We start from the raw sequence: 12,870 nt of genomic DNA on the forward strand, positions 1-12,870 counted from the left end.
CGCATCACGTCTACCTCCCTCCGCATCCTCCAAAGCACCCCTGCTCCGATTAGAGAAATTGAACTAATCTAGGTCCCGGCTCACTCGTCTAATCCAGGGAACGAGGCGGCTCACGCGCAAGCACAAGGTTTCGTCGACCGGGCAGTGAGCGCGCCCTCCGACCCGAATTTCATGAGGGACGAGCTAATTTCCTTTCATGATATTACCCATCACTTCAGGCTCGAAAGGCACACATATCCGCCTCCCCACAAATCCTTAACAAAGGCGCAGGAGGTTACCTGGCGCCGACTACAAACGCGCTCCCTGCTAAATCCGGCGGTGCTTGCCCTGATGTACCCAGGCCAATACAACCCAAACTACAATAAATGCTGCGAAAGAGTGACATACGATCACATTCTCTGGAACTGTGCAAATGATCCACCTGCGGTGGAATTAATACAGCTCCCTTCTCCCAAGCACTGGGAAGACGTGCTGGTCAGCTCGGACCCGAAGATTCAACTACGGGCCATCGAGCGGGCTAATGAAGTCCCCGTCAGCAATGGACTAGCGGCCATCTAGTACGTCTCTCCATAGACCTGCTTGAGCGACGAAATAAATGTTTTGCGATCCAATCAATTTCACCGCAGCATGCAATGCGTGTGTCGCGAATTCGAGTTGTATGAACGCTGGGATCCGCTTTGAACTACAGAAGATATATTGCTGAGAGTTGAAGTTGTGTACACCGCGCAAGTTTCTTCTCGACTTTATAGTCACCGCAGTTTCAGACGCAACTGCTGTTGAGACAGGAGAGAGGGTGACTGTCGCGACTTGGAGGCTCATCAGTTAGATCTCTTTCATACGTGGCGCTGGTGCTGCCTTGGAGAAACACTCAAATTTGTCTGAACAATATCAAGTCGTGCAAACACGTTTAGAGTACATACATTTTATTCTCGACGTACAGCACGCATTTATTTGTAATCTGCGCGTCAGAGGAGGAATTGAAGTCCTGTCCTTTTTCTTTTTTCTTTCCAATGGAATTTGAGGTGAAAATCGGCCAAAAGGCAACTTTTATGACATTTCACGGAACGGTACGAAGATGAATCATCGAACTTTTTCTGAACTTACGAGGTTTTCAAGCTTTTCAAGGAGGATCCTGCAAACCAAAAGTTCTACCGGCCAATAACCTCATAACATCTCATCTAATCGCATAGACTCTCATACGGTGAACATCATTACCATAAAATATCCTACATAATTTATGATAATGTACAAGAAACCACGAGACCTTATGCAATTATTTGCGACTTGTACGTGATTTGTTATGTATATTGAGTGAGATTGTGTGTGAAAATGTGAGGTTATTACCTCATACAATTTTTTTCAGTAGGGGAGCCTCAAATAAGGAATTTGTGGTCTAAATGAATACATTTTCGGTTGCGCCATGAAACATTAATTTACATCAGACGCTAGTGCAGTGCGGAACCTAAACAGCATATACCTAAAAGGCTGGACGTTTCCACTAAGTCGCCAAGAAGTCTCGGAGAACACAGGCCAGCCCCGAGTCAATCAATGAAAGGTAGCTTTTAGACGTTAAATGCTATACCAGGCTCGACCGTCAGCGTAACTTTGGCGCTCGAGCAGCTCCGAAATCTGTTTCGGAATCTGAGTCCGCATTCTGAGTTTGTGGTCATTATCAAAAGTCCCGCTATTTCCCCAATCTTTGATTGGTGGAAACGCCGGAAACGGATGGCACTACCACTTCCGGTTCTGGTGTTTCCACCACTAAGATGACTCAAGGTTGGGAAGACAGTGACACTTTCGCTAACGATGCAAACTTGGAATACCAACCCTGCTGAGAACTTTTTATTGAATCAAATTCCGAGACAGAATCATACGCCCGGAAATGAGTGCTTAGTTAAATGAAATGAGGACGAACAGGTATAACTATTGCTTCGTGCTACGAAAAATGAAAAAATCCCAAAAATGATTAGGGTGAAAAATTTGGTAGATGCCAAGAAATGCGAAGGCGTCCGCCTTCACGACTCCACCTGTGTCGTAGTGAGGAGCACATTATAAATACTTTCGTTATATCCATGTCTTTTCGTCTCTACAACTTCTCCCCTAAAAACGGGGGAAAGGAGAGATCATTTTCAGCCCTTTTTGCCACTTGTGAACCGTGGCAGTTTTACTAACAGTGGTAAGTGGCAGGCGACTCTAACCACCTGCCATATGGTAGGAGCTTTACATATTGCGGATAGTTTACGCCTTCATAGCATAACACTCCGGTTCTCGTACTTAGCATAAAAACTGAAAATTGAAAAATTTCGGTAGTAATAAGGTTTCCAGAAAAATTGTTAGAGGCACTTATACCTAAAGTGTGGTAAGGCGAACGCCTTTGCTGCTACTCTTCGCACTCATTTGCCGCTTTTTCGCTCCTTTTCTGCTCTTCTCTTTTTAATCAATTTTTTTACTCTTCCTACATTTTCTCTTGTTTTTTTGTTTCGTTAATTCTCACGTTTTTTGAGCAATTTTCACGTATTTTGCACAATTTCGACGTCCGTGGCTGTTCTGACATCTGCACACTATATCAACGTCCTTGGCTATTTTGACGTTCGAAATGACGTTTTTGGGTTATGGTGACTATTATTCTACACCAACCAAATTTTGCATAACGACACATTTTTCCACGCTCTACCTCATACTTCAGAAGGGAAAATGTTTGGGCGTGTTGGTTCATCGTCAAACACAGCGAAGCGCTCAAAATCACAAAGGACGAGGAGGGGACAGGACAATAGCGCCCTTATTTCCTTCCTCAATCAATTCATGTCTCAACAATAACGGTGTGACACCCTCCGAAGACGCACAAATTATGTCTACACTCATAAGCCTATTAAAGCCTTAATATTGAGGTGTAACTTGATTGATTTACCTGATTGATTTAGAGGAAGGGAAAGACGCGGTAACTGACTCGCTTGTTTTTCTGTGGACACCTCAACCGCGCTGTAAAGGAAGCGAGGAAGGTGGGAGTGAAAGTGGAAAGAGAGAAAGGGGAGCCGTAGTGGAGGGCTACGGAGTAATTTCGACCACCTGGGGATCTTTAACGTGCGCTGACATCGTACAGCACACGGACGCCTCTTCGTTTCGCCTCCATCGAAACGCAGCCGCCGAGGTCGGGTTCGAACACGAGTACTCCGGCACAGTAGTCGGGCGTCTTACCACTGCACCACCCCGGCGGGGCGAGGTGTAACTTGATTCTACCGTTAGGAACCACTTTTCATTAAGAAGGTTGTACAAGACGGCTGCGCTGGTTGTTATGAAGGGAAGTGCAAAAAGTACCGCAGTTCACGGGACGCTTATTATATGGGCTTGGTGTGTGGCAGTGAACAAGCTGTTGTGCAATGACGTTCCCGAGGGCCTCACGATCCCTGCAGTGTGTGGATAGAGAAGAAGCTAAACTGCGCATTATAGACACATAAGACCATTAAGTAAGCGAACGACTAAGACGTTTGTGTTTAAAAGCAAGCGAAGCATAATCACATAAAGCGAATTTATGCAAACTTGCCTCTGAGGAGCGCGGGTTCGATGAGGCCTGTGGTGGTTCAATGAGAAATGTCAGGCCCACCTTTAAACTGCGGTCATGTAAAAAGAATGCTCAAGGCGATCCGAACACTCTCGATGCCAATGCACTCTTTCTAACCTAGGAAAAAAGAAGAAGAATAATTACGGATAAAAAACGAAGAGAAAATTAAGTGCTCTCGAATCGTATTCGCCCTGTACCACACCATTTTGTTTCTTTACTGCCAGGCTTTGACACACAAAATTTCACAATATGAAACCCCAACCATAACATGAGAACACATGAATATCTACTCATAGAAACATCATGATCAGCCAGTTTTATTCTGGCTTCGTGGCATTAAAACTCTCGCAACGACAACAAAGATTTACCCTTGGCAGCCAGACGGGAGGTTCCGCAGCCGCTTTTTGTATGGTGATAAACCAAAGCATATTGTGCACTCTCGAAAATAAATTCGGGCAGTTGTTGCATCCCTGTCATAATGATAGCCTGCCATTCCGGAGCGCCATATGCAATGGAGACTCATACGCATAATTACATCAAATGGGGCCCCATCCTCATTATCTATGCTTAAATATCGAACATCGTTTGAGTCTAGTGAAAAATCCTTCTTTATTGTGCGTTGCAATACATCCCAAAATAAACACCACACCATTGCAGGGGAAGGAGCTTTATCGGATATCTTAACACTGTAACGAAAGTTGTAGTGGTAAGTAAATATCTTTATGGAAGAGGCTGTGGGATAGTGCCGCTAAGCAGCAGCAGGAGTCTTGATCTGACGTTATTACACAAAACTGAGCGGCTTACGGATGTTTTCTGCTTTTTATTTTTATTTGTATATATTTTCCGGTGAGCTCGGACGCCGCTTCTTGAGGAGGAAGATGAGGATAAACTTTACTTCCGTCGACAAGTAGTAGTAGAGTGTGAGGCGTCCGTGTGCTGTGCGATGTCAGCGCACGTTAAAGATCCCCAGGTGGTCGAAATTACTCCGAAGCCCTCCACTACGGCTCCTCTTTCTCTCCTTCCACTTTCACTCCCATCTTCCTCCCTTCCCTTGCGGCGCGGTTGCGGTGTCCACAGAAAACAAATGAGACAGTTACCGTGCCTTTCCCTTCCTCTAAATAAATCAGTAATTCAGTAGTAGAGTGTGAGTGAGTGAGTGAAAAATTTTATTTAGCTCTAGATTGGCTTGTCTTCTGCGGTTTTCAGATGGCTTCGTTCATCTTACAAAGGTCGGCTGCCCTTAGTCCAGGGCTCCGCTAGATGCTGCTGCCAGTTGTGCTCGCCGAATCAGAAGGTAGTAGTAGAATATGCGTTTCGATGGAGGCGATGCCGTTCGCACCGCCAAAGCGGAGGCTCATCGCCACCGTCGAGAGCAACCAGGTGAAAGCGAGGCTGACGCAGAAGCTGATCGCCGCCGCCGAGAAGGGAGTCTTTGTTAAAGGAATACGTGTGAAAAATAAAAAAAAAATTATGTGATAGCGCATACATGTGTTGCTCGATTTCTTTGCCTCAATCTATCGAAAAGGTGAAACAGCTTATTTGCTGCGCTCAAATTTCGCATTAGGAAGTAACGTAATCGTCGGTAATTTTTTATGAGGACAACAACAACATAATCCGATCAAGTGGCCATGAGATCGTGGTGCTCGGCGACATCTAGGGTTCTTGTCACGACCCGCATCTGTGTGTCTGTGTGTCCGAGTCGGAGCTAAGCAATGCGCGGCCTCCCACTGATCTTGATTCGAGAGCTGGAAACCTGCAGGAGGGGGGTCCAGAGGGCAAGCCCAGAGTATGTGTGAGAGAGTGGCATTTTGGTCACATAGCATACAAGATGTTGAGACTGTAGGAAGAAGGAAAAGAAAATGCACGGGCCTGCTACTGGCTCTGTAGCTGAGCCACTCCGCTGCCTCGTGCGGACAGAAGAGATAATTGGTTCACAGGAAGGGAAAGGCGCAGTATCTGTCACACTTACTCTGTGGACACCTGAACCGCGCCGTAAGGGAAGGGATGAAGGTGGGAGTGAAAGTGGAAAGAGAGAAAGGGAAGCCGTAGTGGAGGGCTACGGAGTAATTTCGACCACCTGGGGATCTTTAAAGTGCGCTGACATCGCACAGCACACGGACGCCACTTCGTTTCGCCTCCATCGAAACGCAGCCGCCGAGGTCGGGTTCGAACCCGGGAACTCCGGACAGTAGCGGGCGTCTTACCACTAGAAGAGAAAATAGAGAAGAAAGCCAAATAAGAGGGAGAGGAAGACGCGCGTCGCAACAGCCGTCGTCCACCACCTAAGCGGTGGCGGGTGCAATGACGGCCTGCAACATATACAAATTCGGTGGCAGGCTAGCCCCTGGGGTGGTGCAGTGGTAAGACGTCTGACTACTGTGCCGGAGTACCCGGGTTCGAACCCGACCTCGGCGGCTGCGTTTCGATGGAGGCGAAACGAAGCGGCGTCCGTGTGCTGTGCGATGTCAGCGCGCGTTAAAGATCCCCAGGTGCTCGAAATTACTCCGCAGCCCCCTGTTACGACTCCTCTTTCTTTCCATTTGCACTCCCACCTTCCTCCCTTCCCTTATGGCGCGGTTCAGGTGTCCACGGAAACAAGTGTGACAGATACTGCGCTTTTCCTTTCCTGTAAAACCAATTATTATTATTATAGCCCCCGCCGCAATTAAGCGGTGGTGAGCTACCAGTCCCAGTCCCTTATTGCCAGGAGCAGCCAGCATACAGAATAAGGAGTAGAACCTAGGATATATGCGAGCATATATCGCAGGATTCAGGAAAATGTTCGTTTGGAGTGGCCTCCACGCAACCTCTTGGGTTTTATTTCGTAAAAAAAAAAAAACAAATGATGTGTGTCAGTGCGCGTTCAGCGGACCACGCTGTTTGAGTTCGATACAACGCCGGGGTCACCGTTAAAGATATGACGCAATAGCGTTTCACACACGTGAACGATGTTTTTCAGTTATTTATATTTCCTTTTTCATTTTTTATACACCGCGATACTGGCACCGACACCGATATTTTTTATACACCGAACACATTTAAAAATAAAATTACAAAAACATCACCCCAATGCAGTTTGTGCAGTGACCTGTCTTTTTTATATTTTTCTTTAAGTTAAGTTTTGGGGAAAGGAGGGCGCAAGCGGACACCACGGATATAAATTAGCCCACGGAATGGTGGACATCGGATCAGGTCAGGGTCACATTTTCATATTTTCCTTCAATTTGCTTACAGGAAATAAAAGGTGCCGTATCTGCCACTCTTTCTGTGGACACCTGAACCGCTCCGTTAGCGAAGGGAGGAAGATGGGAATGAAAGTGGAAAGAGAAAAAAATTTGGAGGACGCTTAAGCTTCGCCTTCGAGTGGAACGCGATAGCGTTATTACATCGCAGGGGACGCTTTCCCAGCAGAAGCGCTACGGCGCAGCGATCACGTCAGAGGCGTCCGTCATCAGACGCTGCACCTAGCAATCGCGCTGTGAGCGGAAAGAGGAGCCGCGTCGCCTAAACACCACTGTTCGAGTGACGCACGCTGGATGTTGGAAGGGGAGAGAGCGAGAAAACTTATTAAACGCAAGGGTATTGGGGCATCCTCGCACTGGTACCCGCGCGGCCCGAAGGGGAGAAGCGGGTGAGCGAAGATAGTGATCTAAAGAAAGGAAAGACGCTTGATTCTACAACCCGTGAGGGTGCACGGCGAAACGTCAGGGGCGAGTGGCGCGCCACGTGTCGGGGCAGCGCTGCACATTACGAGGAGGGGTTCTTCTGTGTTTGCCGCAAAACGGCTCTGCATGTGCGCAGAGCGCAGAAGAAATGTAGCGGAAACGTACTTCGCTACTCGTGTAACTGCGACTTCTGTAAGTAACATGCTCATAATTACCGATATACACCGCAGTATAACGTTCTACGGCACGTTTCTAAGGCAACACCGCATTCACTAGAAGCGCTTTTGTACCGCTTTCAAGCATCGAACTCGTGGCTGATCGTGGTTGCGATGCCAACCAATGATGTATTTTGTACCAATTCATGCAATAAAGAAAAAAAAAGAACTCGTGGCTGAGTAGTAGCGTCTCCGTCTCACACTCCAGAGACCCTGGTTCGATTCCCACCCAGCCCATCTTGGAAGTTGCTATTTTTTTATGAAGTGCATGCCGGGATTTATCGCTCACGGCCAACGCCGCCGACGACACCGGCTTTTCTGCGACACGAGCTCCTTAACGCTACCGCGATAAAAGGAGCCTGGACGGAGGGCTGTGGAGTAATTTCAACTATCTGTGGATATTTATTGTGTACTAGCTGACCGCACTAAAGCCCATTGAGGGGCTTTAGACCGCACAGCAGACGGACGCCTCGCCGCTTCACTTCCCCCTCCCCCTAATCAACCCATTTCTTTCCTTCCGCTTGCACTCCCACTTTCTTCCCTTCCCTTACAGCGCGGTTCAGTGGCATCCGTGTGCTGTGCGATGTCAGTGCTCGTTAAAGATCCCCAGGTGGTCGAAATTACTCCGTAGCCGTCTACTACGGCTCCTCTTTCTCTCTTTCTAATTTCACTCCCACCTTCCTTCCTTCCCTTATGGCGCGGTTGAGGCGTCCACAGAAAACAACAGTTACCGCGCCTTTCCCTTTCTATAAATAAATCAGTTTTTTTAAATCAGACTTGTTTAGGAGTCGTTGTTCGGATGCCACAGAACAAATGGGACAGATATTGCGCCTTTCCTTTGCTGTGAGCCAATTATTATTATTATAATAAACGCATCCGGCGGTGGTTGGGCTCGAACTCGATTACCCTGGCAATGTACAGTCGCGCATCTGAACCACTGCGCCAGCACGGCCGAGCGATATTTTTTCTTCAAGATAGGTTTTTAGGGAAAGGTAGGTGCATTACACTTTTGGGTGGACATCTACACTTAATACGACCAAGATCACACCAGCATTTTTGAAGGTTAAGCGGCCGGACAGGTTGACCTTGGCTGATACCTGCATGACATAGTGAACTTTCGCTTCAAAATGTGCTGTTTCCAACACAAACCGGCGGACATCGAAACCACGCCGTAAGAGAAAACGTGAATTTCTACAAGAGGGTCTTCAACCTGCACTGACGTCGCACAGTAATGGACACCTTTTGCGTTTCGCTTTCATCTCAACGCGGCCGCCGCGGTTGGGTTCGAACGCAGATATTCTGGTCAGTAGGCGCCCGTCTTAACCGCTGATGTACAGCGGTGGCAGTAAAGAGCAGCGGGACGAATTCGAGGCCCTGAAAATCATTAACACGCTTTTACATCGGACGCAACACTATCCGCTTCTCTTACATGGCTTTGCCTTGTCAGATGGAAGGAAGGATGCACTAATACCGGTTTCCATTGGGCGAACAGGAGCAAGAGCAACGAGCAGCCAGAGCAGCGTACGAAAGCACTGGGGACGCGCGTTCTCGTCTCCCCAATGGAACATTCACGCTGCTCGGAGAGCAGCGTACCGAGGCGGAGCGCGTGACGTCAGGCGTCATGTGATCAAACTTTTCCCGCGCTTGCGTTGCCCGTATCTGCCGGCCGAACGCCACCGCTGCGGTCTTCCGCCATTTTTCTCGACCGTCCTGCCCGGGCTTCGGGCGGCGAATAACCAGAAGAACGGCCGGTCCCGAGGGAGAGAGCGCGCGCGCTCTCCCTCGAGACTGACCGTGCCAGAAGTGACATAAAAAAGGTCACGTGACTTTTTCCGTTCTCCCTGTACTCCGCCGCTGGCGACGGAGCACCGAGGACTGCTCTCGGCTGCTCCCGGGACCCCAAAAGCGCGCCTCCTCTGCCAATGGAACACAACGCTACTGCTCCTGTTCGACCACTGGTAGGCGCTGAAACTCGCGAGAGCACGTTTAGTGCAGCTAAAAGTGCTCCTGTTCGCCCAATGGGAACCGGTATAAGTGCGATCCTCCTGTGAGGGTACAGACCTCAACCTGCGACCATCATCATCCTACGGCTACCCCAGGCAAGGCCTCCCGCACCATAAGGTTTGGGGGGTTCTTTGTTTCGGGGAACAGGTTTTTCCCAGCAAAGGGGCTCATGCAATCCGGCCTGTTCCCACCGGGGCGGGGTTGCAGTGCATATGCACCACGTCCGCACCACCCCGGTTGGTCGAAGCCTGACGCGAGCAAGTCTTCTAATATCTCACTTCGAGTTTTCCGTTTTCTTCTTTGAAGATCACCATGGGGTGCCCTCATTCTTCAAAAAACTTCTTTCTCCCTAAGTGGCGTCTCTCTCTCTCTCTCCAGGTGGAACCATAGTTCTTTTGTCCCCACCGAAACGCGGATGTTGCCCACCTGGAGGCACTGTAATCACGAGGGAGACTGAAATTGACAGCCATCAGAAAACGAAGTTGGAGTCACGCGTGTTAGTTCGGCGATAGAACACGTGGAGTGGCCCTGCCGATGCGTGTGGCTCGTGAGAATCATTGCCCTAGCTGTTCAGTTCTCGACCGTGTGTTCTGAAGTCAGTGCTTAGAGGTAGATACAATCGGCCCGCCTTGACAGCGAGGAATCAATCAAAATCCGCTTTCCGCGTTCCACATCTCGCAAGAACACCGACCAGTCATCGAACACTACTTCTGGGGCTCGCAGTCGGAGCTTGAGGTCTTCTGAGTGCTACGAGTGTGCCTCCGACTTGCGAGGGCTACTTTCACAGCCACTGTCCGTGTGCTGCCTGTTCACATTTTTTCACCGGCCAAGGGACTCGGAAACAAATTCAACGTTGCAATCGCCGTGTCCAACTGGAATACCTCGATTCAGCCACGCATTACTGTCGCGGGGAGAACAATTTCATTCAGGTGAGCTTCTTAACTTTGGAAAGGGCGTGTAGGGGCGCCCAGAAGCTTTCCTGACGTGCTGCTGATTGCGACAACCTTTTTTTTATGATTCGGGAAAGAGCGTATAATGTCGGCTTTGGTGGAAATAAGCGCTCTGTCTGTCTCCTTGGCTTTTTCCTGTGGCTGTCTTTTTATAGCGCATCTTGGTTCCTTTAAAGAAATAAGCCTCCCGGGCGCGCATCAACGACAGCTGGTTAAATGTAGCGGGCCTTAAAGGGCCTTAAAGATCAAGTGAATTGATTGTGGACTTTGCGGTCGGCCCAACCTGCACATGTGTTGCGAAAGACGCCTTTACGGGAATAATTTCGACTAGCTTGGATATATATGCTGCGATATTGCAGAGAGGACGGATGTTTGTATTGCGATAGCTTTAGAGGCTCCGTAATTGAGGAAATCAGGCATCCACGTCGTCGGCGTCGAGGTTGTCTAGGAATCACGGGCACGACACTGGACGCTGATTGGTCGAGGGCTGTGCGACGTGGCACGACCGCACATGACCGACTTGGCAGGAGCTGGCAACCTTGGGTTTCTCCTCTCAGATGGAAGGGCGAATGGAGTAGAGCCCTTCTGTACCTTAGCATTGCGAGTCAGAAGGTGTTGGTTAGACAGGCCACACGTAGGCAACGCAGGCAGGTTCACACGGCTCCGTTGAGCGGGTCTTTGTATCTCTGTCGGGTGGCAGCTTACTGCATGTTAACAGTATGTATGAGATAATGGAGGCACATACTAAGGATTTAGCGACTAGATGAGTTGCAAAGTGGATGCACGCGAACAGTGATCCGCAAGGGGCGCTTCGGACGGCAGCCGTTAACGCTGCCGCGTCGTACCTTAAAGGCAGAGTTTAAGTGACCCTCCAATATTTGCGGATATGTGATGGTCTCAGTATAGCTTTGCAATAATCGGACGCCAAGCAGCAAGCGGTAGTTTGTCGACGAGGCATTTTTCATGCGTAAGCATCAAGTAGGCATGGCTGACTAAGAACGTTGATTTCGTGCCACCAATATGGTCATTGCGATTACTTTCGGACTTTCGAGTTATAAGAAAAAGAATGCTTCATTAGATAGAGGGCCGAGAAATATTGCTGGAGAAATATTTTGGTGCATGCAGGTTAATTAGGTACTTAATTAGAGCCAATTGGGCCAATCCGACGTCTAAGTAGCCAAAAGCGGTACTGGCAGTGTCAAAATTGGGTCACGTGGTACTCGACTTCCGGTGACGTAAGCCTAATTTCCAGCGGCGGTGGCGGGAAATTTGAAATGTTTGATCGTGAACGAGCGGGAAAGGTCGTGATTTGCGTGAACAAATTGTGGGAATAAAATAATAATTAGGTCACTGGAAAGGAAAGGCGCAGTACCTTTCACACTTGTTCTTCGGACACTTGTACCGCGCCGTAAGGGTAGGGAGGATGGTGAGAGTGGCAGTGGATAGAGAGAAAGACGAGCCGTAGTGGACGGCTGCGGAGTAATTTCGACCACCTGGGGATCTTTAACCTGCACTGACATCGCACAGCACACGGCAGCCTCTTCGTTTCGCCTCCATCTAAGCGCAGCCGTCGGCGGTTGCGATCGAACCGGGGCACTCCGGGTTATACCAGGACCGCCGGAATTGTTAGAAATTGTGTAAAGTATAGGTAACGAACCGACTGCAGCATGAAAACATTGTGGGGGTTTAAGCATGGCCTGAACCTAGTGATAGAGCGAAAGCTGTTAGTGTTGTAACTAACACCCGCTTTTCAATCCGCGGTTTTTCATAATTTTTATTTGTTAAATTTTGGGGGAGGGAAGGAGCCGCATACTTTTGAGTGGATGCCATGGAATTGTGAACACCTACACCTAGCCAGGTCAAGATCATGTTTTCATATTTTTTATTGTATGTTGTACGTTGGTTTATAAGAAAGGAAAGGCGCAGTATCTGCCAGACGAGAGAGTAAGGATTATGTGAGTGGAAGCGGAGTGGAAGAGGTCCCGTAGTGGAGAGAAAGAGAACGTTTATTGGTCCAACAGAATGACTATCCCGCGCTTTGGGGATTAGACCTGGAAGGTTGGACCGTCGCCTTAGTTTCAGGCTGGTAGTTCTTGGACCCCAGCGGCATCTTCGGCCAGTCGAAAATTTTGCTCTTTGGGCTCGGGTCTGAGCTGCGCAGAATGGTCTTCCGGGTGTATTTTTTATATTTTAGCCCTGCCTGACGACTTCGCACATTCCCATATTTTGGGATATAGTGATCCCCTCTCCTTACAGCTGAACATCAGTCTGACATTTTCGGTCCTATATGGTTGACTAGAACTGGGTTTGGGTGTATTTGTTTATACTTTATCCACGCTATTGCTTCTTGCCGTTGTAAGATGGGGAGGGGGATTGGCACCCGAAGGTGCTGTGCCCCAGAGTCACACATAACTCATCAGCCCATCATCACCCATTCAACACCTCCGGCAAGTTCCCCCCCAGGGCCAAGTGGGGTC

Source organism: Amblyomma maculatum, chromosome 11 (genome assembly GCF_055883805.1).
Source record: "Amblyomma maculatum isolate TAMU_Amacu chromosome 11, ASM5588380v1, whole genome shotgun sequence".
Classification (NCBI taxonomy): Eukaryota; Metazoa; Arthropoda; class Arachnida; order Ixodida; family Ixodidae; genus Amblyomma; species Amblyomma maculatum.